The sequence below is a fragment of the Marmota marmota genome, unplaced genomic scaffold (genome assembly GCF_001458135.2).
Source record: "Marmota marmota marmota unplaced genomic scaffold, marMar, whole genome shotgun sequence".
Taxonomy (NCBI): Eukaryota; Metazoa; Chordata; class Mammalia; order Rodentia; family Sciuridae; genus Marmota; species Marmota marmota.
In genome coordinates, this window is record NW_026000168.1 from 1,056,987 (window position 1) to 1,068,924 (window position 11,938).

At 58.6% G+C, this 11,938-nt stretch overlaps 1 protein-coding gene across 2 annotated transcripts in view; it reads left to right on the top strand.

Moving 5' to 3' along the window:
- The window catches only part of LOC107150119 (chemokine-like protein TAFA-1), a 386,218-nt gene that overhangs the window by 341,736 nt on the left and 32,544 nt on the right, over positions 1–11,938 (top strand). The gene's annotated exons all lie outside the window — the stretch shown is intronic.

The window sequence follows — 11,938 nt, forward strand, 5'->3', positions numbered from 1 at the left end:
CCCATCCCACTTACCCCCCATCCCACTTACCCCCCATCCCACTTAACCACCCATCCCACTTATCCCCCATCCCACTTACCCCCCATCCCACTTACCCCCCATCCCACTTAACCACCCATCCCACTTATCCCCCATCCCACTTACCCCCCATCCCACTTACCCCCCATCCCACTTAACCACCCATCCCACTTATCCCCCATCCCACTTACCCCCCATCCCACTTACCCCCCATCCCACTTAACCACCCATCCCACTTATCCCCCATCCCACTTACCCCCCATCCCACTTACCCCCCATCCCACTTAACCACCCATCCCACTTATCCCCCATCCCACTTACCCCCCATCCCACTTACCCCCCATCCCACTTAACCACCCATCCCACTTATCCCCCATCCCACTTACCCCCCATCCCACTTACCCCCCATCCCACTTAACCACCCATCCCACTTATCCCCCATCCCACTTACCCCCCATCCCACTTACCCCCCATCCCACTTAACCACCCATCCCACTTATCCCCCATCCCACTTACCCCCCATCCCACTTACCCCCCATCCCACTTAACCACCCATCCCACTTATCCCCCATCCCACTTACCCCCCATCCCACTTACCCCCCATCCCACTTAACCACCCATCCCACTTATCCCCCATCCCACTTACCCCCCATCCCACTTACCCCCCATCCCACTTAACCACCCATCCCACTTATCCCCCATCCCACTTACCCCCCATCCCACTTACCCCCCATCCCACTTAACCACCCATCCCACTTATCCCCCATCCCACTTACCCCCCATCCCACTTACCCCCCATCCCACTTAACCACCCATCCCACTTATCCCCCATCCCACTTACCCCCCATCCCACTTACCCCCCATCCCACTTACCCAGCGGTGGCCTGAATAATCTGCGTGGGGTTCCTGGGGTGCCGCTGGTCTGCTTAGAGAACCAGGAAGCTCAGACAACCACCTCTTGGGCTCTAATGAGAAAGTCAGGATTTGGATGACCCTGGATCCTCGAGGGAATCTTAATGACCATTTGGAACCCAGCCCCATATTCCACCAAGGAGCATCCCAGGTGTTTTAATTCTCTCTTCCTCTTGACGTTGACATAAATTCAGGAGCATGATAGCTACTTGAAAGGCTGCCTCCTCCCTGATGAGGCATGTGGGGTTGGCTCTGGGGTGTCCGCATGTCCAGCCCCTCACACCCGAGTGCGGTCTGGATCTCACTGGGGCTTGTCAAGGTGGCCACCCCGACTGGACCTGGGGCTGTAAATCCTGAGAGACCATGGGCACTGAGTGTGTGTCCCCCAGGTGGGAAGCCAGGAGAGGAGGGGGGAGAGCTCGGAGCTGCTTCTCTGCAGTCACTGGGTGCGAGTCTGACTCCCGTCTTACACTGATTTGGTGAAATGGAAACGTTCCCTTCGTGGATACGCTCATTTTTCAAATGTACTTTTTGTTTGTTCTTTTTAGCTATTCATGACCGCAGAGTGTCAGACCACATATACAGGAGTGGACTCCCATCCCTGTGGCCTACAGGATGTGGGTCATGCTGGCTGGGGGTTCATATAATGCACACAGGAGAGTGCTGGTCAGCTCATTCCACTGTCTTTCCTGTTTCCCTCCCGCACCCTTCCCTCCTCCCCCTTTCTCTACTCCTGTGAACTTCTTTCCCCGCGTCCACACATCAGAGAGGGCACCCGGCCGTTGGTTTGGGGGATTGGCTATTTCACTTATTAGGATCGTCTCCAGTTCCATCCATTTGGCAGCAGAAGTCACAAAGTCATTGTCTTATGGCTGAGTAACCGTCCATGGATAAGTCCTGATTGAAAGGACTTTCAGCTGCCTATATAACTGGGAACTAAATGGGGGAAGATCATGTTGAGGGGATTGTCCCCAGTGGGTTCCGGCTGGGCCGGGAGACCAGGCGAGCATCCTGTCCTGGGTGGCGCTTAGATCCTGGGGTTCAGGTGGGGTGTGCAGCCTCCAGTTCTCCCGGGCTCTGGCCACTCCCTGAGCTCTGAAGCAGGACTGCGTGCACTGCTACAGGCCGCCTGTCTGGCCGCCGGCTGGGCCTGTGTGCAGCCTCCATCTGTGTGAAGCGCCCCACACCAGCAGAGCCTGGCTCTCGAGGTCCAGAAGATGTGGGGTTCAAATCATGCCAACCCCACACATGCACCCTGAACCCCCTGCAAAGTTTCCTGGTCCCTCTGAGCCCCCGTCTCCTCTCCACGACACGGGGATGCTAACGCGCCTTTCCACAGAGCACTTGTGAGGGAGTTTGAGGTGCACACGTGTGCTCACCTGTGTGTGTCTCCTAGCCCAGCAACCAACGGGGTGCCCGCCTAGCCTGCAGAGCGGGCCCTCCCTCCGTGTGCCAGGTGCAGCAGGTCCTCACGGCAGTGTGAGGCTGCCCCAGTCGCTGACGCGAGCTTGCCAGGGGAGGTCCTGCCCGACTCCTTCCTGACTGCCGATTTCACACCCAAACCAGGGCTCCTCCGCGTTTCTGAGCCGGTTGGCATCACCTACGTTGCCAGCTTGCTTATTTTTGAAAATGTTTAAAACTCAATGTGAGTTTATTGTGATGATTTTATTTACAGTCAGTTTTGACAGCCAAGGACAAAACGAAATAAAATAGCAAAAAAAAAAAAAATAATACAGACCCTTCGGGATCCAATTAACCCAAGCAAGGTCATTCTCAGACTCATGAAAAGATGGAAATGCTATGATAGGTCAGAGAGTGTTTGAAAACTCCAGAATTTAATTGCAAATAAGAGAAGATGTCAATTGCCTAGAAATGTGACCTAAATCCCGGATATTAAATGGTCAGGAGAGGTTTTGCAGAACCTGATGGTACTCTATGGTCAAGTGCAGGGGGTTCTGATTGCTGTTGGGAAGTAGCAAGGTCTTCCATTTATTTAAACACATTGTGTATGTCTTTCATTCTGTGGAGCCTCTAGATTTGACAAAAGAAAAAAATGACCGTGTCTGTGGTCTTTTATCTCTCCCAGCCAGTTAATCATGCTTCATTTTGTGATTCACAAATCACTGCCTACTTGTGAAGGTGGAGTTGCGTGTTTATTTCTGTAAATGTTGACACTTTCATCAGTGAAGTGAGAGATTATAAATCAGTCTCCCCCAAACACAAGAGCATTGCGGGGGTTCCTGCTTCTGCTTTTCTGGGGTGTACACCAGATGATTTCCACAGGGAAAAAAGCCTCTGTGTGTTGTGACCGCCACAGCCTGCCTCACACTGCCGATTTCTTCTTGGCAGACACCCTCTGCCCACCACCCATAATAATCAGAGTGACCAGCAGAGACGGCTATAACCGTATCTCAGAGTGGACAGGGTTCCGCATGGAAGGCAGTCCTTGGGGCTAGGGATAGGACTTTACATCCCTGTCTGCGTTCAACTCCAAGCTCTCTTGTTGAGCTTGGCCACATCACTGACATCCCCTGGGGCTCCTTTGTTCTGATTGTAATCAAACACCTCCATCACAGGGTTTTATGAAGAGTAATGGCATGACGAACTTGAGAAGAATCCACATCCCAGTATGATTATGTCTCATTCACTTTCTAGAGAAAAATATAGAAGACCATGTGTTATGCAGCTTTCTGTTACTGTAATAAAGTGCCTGAGATAGTTAACTCATAGAGAGGAAAGGGGGTTTTTTTGGCTCATGGTTTCAAAGGTTTCAGTCCACAGTCAGTTGGCTCCATTTCTTTGGGGCTGTGGTGAGGTAGCCCATCATGGTGGGAACACATAGCAGAGGAACCCCCTCACCTCCTGTCAGTCAGGAAGCAAAGGATCAAGGAGAGGAGGGTTCCCATATTCCCTCCCAGGACATGCCCCCATGACCTCACTTCCTGCCAGTAGACCCCACCTCCTAAAGGTTACACGTCTCAACAGTGCCACAGGCTGCTGGCGGTGACAGGCATGAGAGGTGTTGCCCGTCGTTGACAGTGTGACTGTGGGAAGGTTGTCCAGCCTTTCTGAGCCTCGTTTTCCTCAATCGCCAAGGGGGAGGCACACCGCCTGGGGTGACTATGCAGATCAGCACAGGACTCTGGCAGAGTCGGCATCACCGAGAGAGTTAGCACCTGAATACCTCAACAGTCTCATTCAGTCCTACAACTTTCCTGCTGTGGTTTTTATGGGGAAGATAGGAAAAGTGGGACTAGGAAGGATCGCCCCACCTACACAAGTCCTGCTGTTAGTAGGCAGGGGAGTTGGGGTTTAACCATTGCGTGTCTGACTGTAGCGCTTTATTTTATTTTATTTTATTACTATTTTATTGTAATAGGACCAGATCGGTCTCTGCCTTGCGAGGTGAGTTAGCTTTGTGTCGCTGTGACACAACACCTTTGGTAAACCACTGCAAACGTGGAAAGCTTTATTTGGGCTCATGGCTTCAGAGCTTTGGGTCCGCGGTCCCTCTGGGCAGCACAGTACATCAGGGCAAGAGCACCGGGTGGAGGAGGCCGCTCACCTCGTGGGGGCCAGGGAGCAGAGCAGAGAGAGAGCAGAGTCCCAGGGAACCAGTAGAGCTTCAAGGGCACGTCCCCGTGACTTTGCTTCCTTCATGAGATCGCGCCTCCTAAGGATCCACCCCTCCAGCAGCCCCCGGCTGGTGACCACGCCTTCCACAGAGGAGACCTCGGGGATGCTCTGAATCTGAAATGCCACAGGAGGCCAGTGTAACAAGTGGGATAAACCAGGCCTCGGCCGCCCAGTGGAGCTGCCCGGGGAAGGCTTAGTGGACGCTCACTGCCGCCTCGGAGGGTGGGAAAGCCAGTGGGAAAGCCAGTGCCCTCCGGCCCTGTGACCTAGCAGGGAAGCCTAGGACCAGATTTCTACATGACAACTCCACATGATTAAAAGTTCACTGCTCATGTGCTTGATTTGTAACCGGTGGGATGGCCAAAGAAGATGTGTCTGCAGGCTGAACCCCTGGGCAGTTCCACGCCCACGGCCGCCCTGTTCTCCTCTGGGCTGGCTGGTTCCCCGAGCGCTGTCTCACTTCCCCTGGAGACTCCCTACGAGGGTTATAAATGGTCTGAGGTTCAAAATCATCGTTAAATATAACCAAATCCATCCCCCCCCCCCCCCCCCCCCCCCCCCCCCCCCCCCCCCCCCCCCCCCCCCCCCCCCCCCCCCCCCCCCCCCCCCCCCCCCCCCCCCCCCCCCCCCCCCCCCCCCCCCCCCCCCCCCCCCCCCCCCCCCCCCCCCCCCCCCCCCCCCCCCCCCCCCCCCCCCCCCCCCCCCCCCCCCCCCCCCCCCCCCCCCCCCCCCCCCCCCCCCCCCCCCCCCCCCCCCCCCCCCCCCCCCCCCCCCCCCCCCCCCCCCCCCCCCCCCCCCCCCCCCCCCCCCCCCCCCCCCCCCCCCCCCCCCCCCCCCCCCCCCCCCCCCCCCCCCCCCCCCCCCCCCCCCCCCCCCCCCCCCCCCCCCCCCCCCCCCCCCCCCCCCCCCCCCCCCCCCCCCCCCCCCCCCCCCCCCCCCCCCCCCCCCCCCCCCCCCCCCCCCCCCCCCCCCCCCCCCCCCCCCCCCCCCCCCCCCCCCCCCCCCCCCCCCCCCCCCCCCCCCCCCCCCCCCCCCCCCCCCCCCCCCCCCCCCCCCCCCCCCCCCCCCCCCCCCCCCCCCCCCCCCCCCCCCCCCCCCCCCCCCCCCCCCCCCCCCCCCCCCCCCCCCCCCCCCCCCCCCCCCCCCCCCCCCCCCCCCCCCCCCCCCCCCCCCCCCCCCCCCCCCCCCCCCCCCCCCCCCCCCCCCCCCCCCCCCCCCCCCCCCCCCCCCCCCCCCCCCCCCCCCCCCCCCCCCCCCCCCCCCCCCCCCCCCCCCCCCCCCCCCCCCCCCCCCCCCCCCCCCCCCCCCCCCCCCCCCCCCCCCCCCCCCCCCCCCCCCCCCCCCCCCCCCCCCCCCCCCCCCCCCCCCCCCCCCCCCCCCCCCCCCCCCCCCCCCCCCCCCCCCCCCCCCCCCCCCCCCCCCCCCCCCCCCCCCCCCCCCCCCCCCCCCCCCCCCCCCCCCCCCCCCCCCCCCCCCCCCCCCCCCCCCCCCCCCCCCCCCCCCCCCCCCCCCCCCCCCCCCCCCCCCCCCCCCCCCCCCCCCCCCCCCCCCCCCCCCCCCCCCCCCCCCCCCCCCCCCCCCCCCCCCCCCCCCCCCCCCCCCCCCCCCCCCCCCCCCCCCCCCCCCCCCCCCCCCCCCCCCCCCCCCCCCCCCCCCCCCCCCCCCCCCCCCCCCCCCCCCCCCCCCCCCCCCCCCCCCCCCCCCCCCCCCCCCCCCCCCCCCCCCCCCCCCCCCCCCCCCCCCCCCCCCCCCCCCCCCCCCCCCCCCCCCCCCCCCCCCCCCCCCCCCCCCCCCCCCCCCCCCCCCCCCCCCCCCCCCCCCCCCCCCCCCCCCCCCCCCCCCCCCCCCCCCCCCCCCCCCCCCCCCCCCCCCCCCCCCCCCCCCCCCCCCCCCCCCCCCCCCCCCCCCCCCCCCCCCCCCCCCCCCCCCCCCCCCCCCCCCCCCCCCCCCCCCCCCCCCCCCCCCCCCCNCCCCCCGGGCCCTGCGCCGGCATTTGTAGGAGTGGCTCTAAAGCAACGATGGCTAGCTTCACTGCTGCCTGGGGGAAAGCCAGGCACTGCCACCAGAAGGCACCAGCCACCGTTCACGCGGCCATCCATATTTGGCCATTCATTCCACACGCTCAGGGTACAATGACACAAGGCCCGTTGGGGTGAAGCAGTGAGTGGACATGAGCTCTTGAGAACACGTGTGCCCAACCCTGCCCCTGACCAGACGGAAGCCCACCTGTGCATTCAGACCAGCCCCTGCCACTCCCACGAGGAATCAAAAAGCGAAAGCTACTCAGACTTGGTTTTTGAAAGGCCTGTCCTCCAAAAGAGAGAGAGAGAGAGGGAAGGAGAGAGACTTCCACTGCAGGGAAAGGTCCGCTGTTGGATGGTATTCATGGTCGGTGACGAAGCCCGAGTTTTCCAGTGAAACATCAGAAGTTTGGAAACGGTAGCTCGACAGATCACCAATACTTGAAGACTTTTCTCATGAGGTTGCTCACATTTTTTTAAAATCACTGTTTTTTACATCGTACCATGAAATAGATCAGCATTTCAGAAAGTTGCTTGCCTCAGGGAACCTGCATCTTCCCATGAGCCATTCAAGGCGTCCCAGCATCAGGCACAGATGTGTGATTGTCCCAGGTACAAACAGTCTCCGAGCTCCCCAGGTCACAGGCATGGAGAGTTCATTGATTTGGTTCCAAAGCCACCTTGCAGTGAAATCTTGCAAAACTACTGCATTTGAACCTCGGATACCAAAGAACAAGTCCACAATGACCTGTAAAGCCTTGTGACTCCACAGTGTCATTGTGTACCAGAGGCCCCGTGTCCTGACACGCGTCTCGTGGGACAGAGCCTGCTTGTGCTCTCCGCCAAGCAACCGTCCCAACACGTTGCAAAGGCAGAGGTGAAATTCCAGTTTTCTTCTGCCCTGCCCCTGAGGAGATCTGACCATGATAAAACAAGCCACTAGCGCTGATGTTTCAGTTGTAGATTTCTGTTAAAATATGCTATTTGTCTTAGTGTGAGGTTGTCCTATTTAGATGAATTAAAATACTTTTAATTTCCGATTCAGTTAACAGCAGCAGGTATTGGTTAAGGTTGTTGAGGAGCTGCCACAGGGTTGAAGAGTCTAGAGATCCTGAGACTACCCAGCGGGCTACCCACTGCCCCAGAAGGGGGACCCTCCGGTGTGGTTTGGGGAGAATCAGTGTCGGAGCAACTGGGGAAGTGCTAAGACTGCAGCTTCTCGGGCCCTGCTCAGTCCGCTGCCTCAGAATCTCCAGATGTGGGTCTCTGCCACCACCCTGCGGATGGTTCCGGCGTCCAGTGGGGACAGAGAGGGTTGGGGCTGCATCCGCTTGGACTGATCACCTCCCTGGAAAGGCCTGGAGCACCGAGGCCACCCTGCACACTTACTCATACTGCAGACACTCCCCCTCCAACGTATTACCACCACTGCAGGTCAGGCTGACACCAGCACCGGAGCCGTGGAGGCCAGAGGCTGAGACGCTGGTGTTTCCACACTGTGCCTCTGCATAGAGGCTGGGCCTCGTGGATCCCTGGTCAGAAGTGCTCCAGAAAAGACTGGCCGCTCGTGAAAAGCCCCCCGCTATGACAGAGGCTTGAAAAACTAAGGGGCGCTGCTCCCCTCTGGACAGGCCTACAGCCGCCCGCGCCTTTCCCCAGAACGCCCAGGGAGGCTCTCTGCTCTAGGCCCAGGGAGGCTTCACAGAGAATCTCTGAGTGGCTGTCTCTCTGACGGTCTCCTTCCCTCCCATCTCCCTGGGTTCATCTCATCTCCCGCGAGTGAAAGAAGACCCCAAGGAGGGAGCCCGCGAGGGGCGTTCGCGGGAACTCTCTGCGGGCTCCTCTAGCCCTTCACGCTGTGGGTGAGTTTTTAATCCTGAAGCTTTGAGATGATGACTGTCAAGTCTGAATGACAGTTTTCTTGTGGTGTTTCCATATATGCTTTATAGGAAAAAAAAAAAAAAACGGTGGGAGATCAAGGATACGCAACATTTTGTAGTTTCCTTTTTCTTTCTTTTTTGTGGGAAGAAAACACTTTTTAAAAAACTATTATAGGAAAAAATTTTACCCTCAAAACCTCTGTGAACTCAATCCTAAAGAAGATCGCCGTTGACCACATGCATGAAACGATGAGCCAGGGCAGGTATTGAGCACAGGGATCTCTTGTCTCCACCCCGACCTCCCGAATGTATCTCCAGAGAAAACAATCAGTCGGGTCTCGATTGCCCTTCCTTCCTTCCTTCCTTCCTTCCTTCCTTCCTTCCTTCCTTCCTTCCTTCCTTCTTTCCTTCCTTCCTTTTTATTTTTATTTTCCAGCCCTTTTTATTTTTTATTTTGAGAGAGCATTGCTTGGGCCTCACTAAGTTACTGAGGCTGGCTTTGAACTTGCAATCCTCCTGCCTCAGCCTCCCAAGTCACTGGGATCACAGGCGTGCGCCCACCCAGCTGTTATGGCTTTTAATTGTCACAAACACGCATGACGTAGATTTCCCTGTTTAACCATGTTCAGTGTGGAGGACACCACCTACTATGACGTACAACCATACTGTGCAACCGACCTCCAGAACGCTGGCCACCTGGCAGAACCAGCCTCTGTGGTCTTGTCTCCTCCTCCCACTGGCCATCAGCAGCCACTGTCCCGCTTTCTGTCCCCGTGAACTCGAGTACTATTGGTGGACACATATCAGTGAGATCAGGCCGTGTTTATCAGGACGAAGAGTAAGGCCCAGGCACATCCACGGTGCAGCGTGTCGGAGTCCCCTTCCTTCCCTTCCTTTCTAAGGATGGTCTCGTGGAGATAGTGCATGAGTGCATGCATACATAGACTGCATACGTGTTTCTCTGTTCCTCTGTTGAGGGATACCTTGTTGCCATTGAGCTATTGTGAGTGATCAGCCCTTCAGCTACTGTGAATGATGGCCCTAGGTTCTCTGGGGTGTATTCCCAGCGGAGGAATTGCCGTTACCCTCCTGAGGAACTCCGCTCTGTTCCTTAGCTGCACCCTCCTGCTCTCTCACCAACAGTGCACCAGGGTTCTGAGTTCCCTGCATGCCCACAACCCATGCTGTTTTTCTGCCATTTTCTTTATGAATAGCAACCATCCATGTGGGTAGGAGGAGAAATTTGTTATGTTGTGTTTTATCTTAACAAATAGCTTTGGTGTTTTCTAATTATTGGGCAAATGTTGTGTGATTGGCACGTTGGGAAACAGGTTTAAGGGCGATGAGGCCTTGCTTTTGTAAGGGCTCCTGTGCTGGGCTCCTGTGCTGGGCTCCCTGGGCTTCATCACGGAGCACAGGCAGCTCTGGATCTGTTGACTGCCTCAAGCACCAAGCTGTCAGAAGGGCTGCTGCTTGGGAGCTTCCCACTTTGGAATGTGCTAACCCAGGATTCCTACCTGCTGTGCACTCGTGGGCTCAGCTCTCCAAGTTTGGGTGTCCTGGATGTTAGGGCTGATAACACCCATTCCCCGTGGCTGAGCACAGCAAGACACCTGGAATCGTCTCAGCCCCTCGCCTTCCACAGGGCAATCACAACTTAACGTTGAAGAACCTGCATTTATGGTAATAAAACCAGAGAGGGTGAAGTCAGCTGGGTCCTGTCCACTGGTTGGTGACTTGCCCTGGCTCTGCAAAAGCCAGGTGCTAGGCTGGGAACCGGGTCGCATGGCCAACGCAGCTGAACACACCCGTGGGTCTCCCTTATCAACAGGACCTCCTGTGCACTACAGATCTACATAAGTCTTCCAGATGCCCCCCTCCCTGACATCATGTGCTGCCAAGAAATGGGCATGGGGGTTCTGGGGCTCATCTCGCATCATGCTGATCTGAGAGGCTGCACCCTCAGTGGACTCCTGATGCCTCCCAAGCCCTGAACTGATTACCCGTGAAGTCACGTTCCTTTTGAGGAAATGAGACTCCTATTCAGCCCCTGTGGCTCCTGCGCTAGCACCCTATCACAGTTCTGACCCCACACCCAGCCCAGAGGGCTGTCGGGGTGAGATTGGTAAAGCATGCACACACCATGACAGTGCCTGGCACCAGACACTCCTTGAAAGTGATCATGCTTATTTAAAGTAGGTTCGATTCCATAGCAATAGGTCAAAAACAAGTTTACAGAGAGTTTGTGTTCTCCTCTGGACTGTGGACAGGAGGGTCTTCAATGAGATTGACAGCCAGAGAGCAAAACAGAGGGTCTCAGCGGGAGCTGCTGGCTGACCTCCTACCTGCACAGGGGTCGGGATGCCGTGTTCCCATGGAGACCCAGAACTCTGTGGGCCACCGGCCAGGGGACCACTTCCCGCTCCGTCTGGGTACCTCTGTTCTCACCAGGCGAGCTGTAGATGGTGAATCCAGGGTTTCCAACCCAGTCACGGCTGTGGCACTGGTCACTGAAACCCATCCCTTGATTAACAATCATGGAAACTAAGAAAATATGAGTTGGGGAAGAAAAAAGCCAAGTGCTCCGGGAAGGTTAGATAATGATGGAAACATTGTCATTCTCAGGTAGGCAAAGTCACTTTTGAAAAGGAAGGGAAGAACTCCATGCCCTGCCCTCCATTCTTGTTTCACCTCCAAGAAATCAACGACAGGTGTCCGAGGTGATGGTCCTCAAGTGGCTCATGGGAGTGTGACTCTCCACGGGGAACCTCAGCAGGTGAGCTCTGCCCTTGGCCTTGCATTCAGAGACTGACAAGGAAGTGTCCACTCAGTGGTCCTACGTCACCCTGCGGGTCCCCACCTGTCCTTTACGGCTGCCTCTGTTTCACCGTCTCCGCTCTCCATGGCTCTGGATTAGGGGCAGGCCTGCCATCCCATCCGAGTCTGCTGCAGGCGTAGCCCGAGGACGGACATCCAGAGCTCTGCAGGTTTGATTGTGAGGGTGCAGACAGATGGGCTCCCTGGCTCACGTGTGGATCAAGAAAGAAAGGAAACCGAGGAAGGGACTCACATCAAAGGGAGCCGGGCAGTGCCAGGGAGCCTCCTGCGCGGGCTTGGAGGAGAGCCGTCTCTGCGGACAGACTTAGCAGGCCCGCTTTGAAGTGCGCCTGTTTATTCTGCAGGATTCTTCCACTGGCCTCTTGAAACGGAATGATAGTGAACCTCTTCCCCTCAAGCAAATAAAGACAAGCAGCAAAGCTTCTCAAATCAAATATCAGTGTGTCTCTGGTTTGCGCAGAAGATACTGAACCTGACCCCTCAGGGACGAGCAAGGAGAGTAGCAAGGCCTACCTCAGTTCCCAGCACCACCTGCCTCGCGGAGCCTCAGAGCCGCGTGTGGGTAGAGTGGGGGAAGGATGTTGGTGGAGTTGCCAAACTGCCTGCCCCTGTCGGGTGGTTGGTCACTTCCCG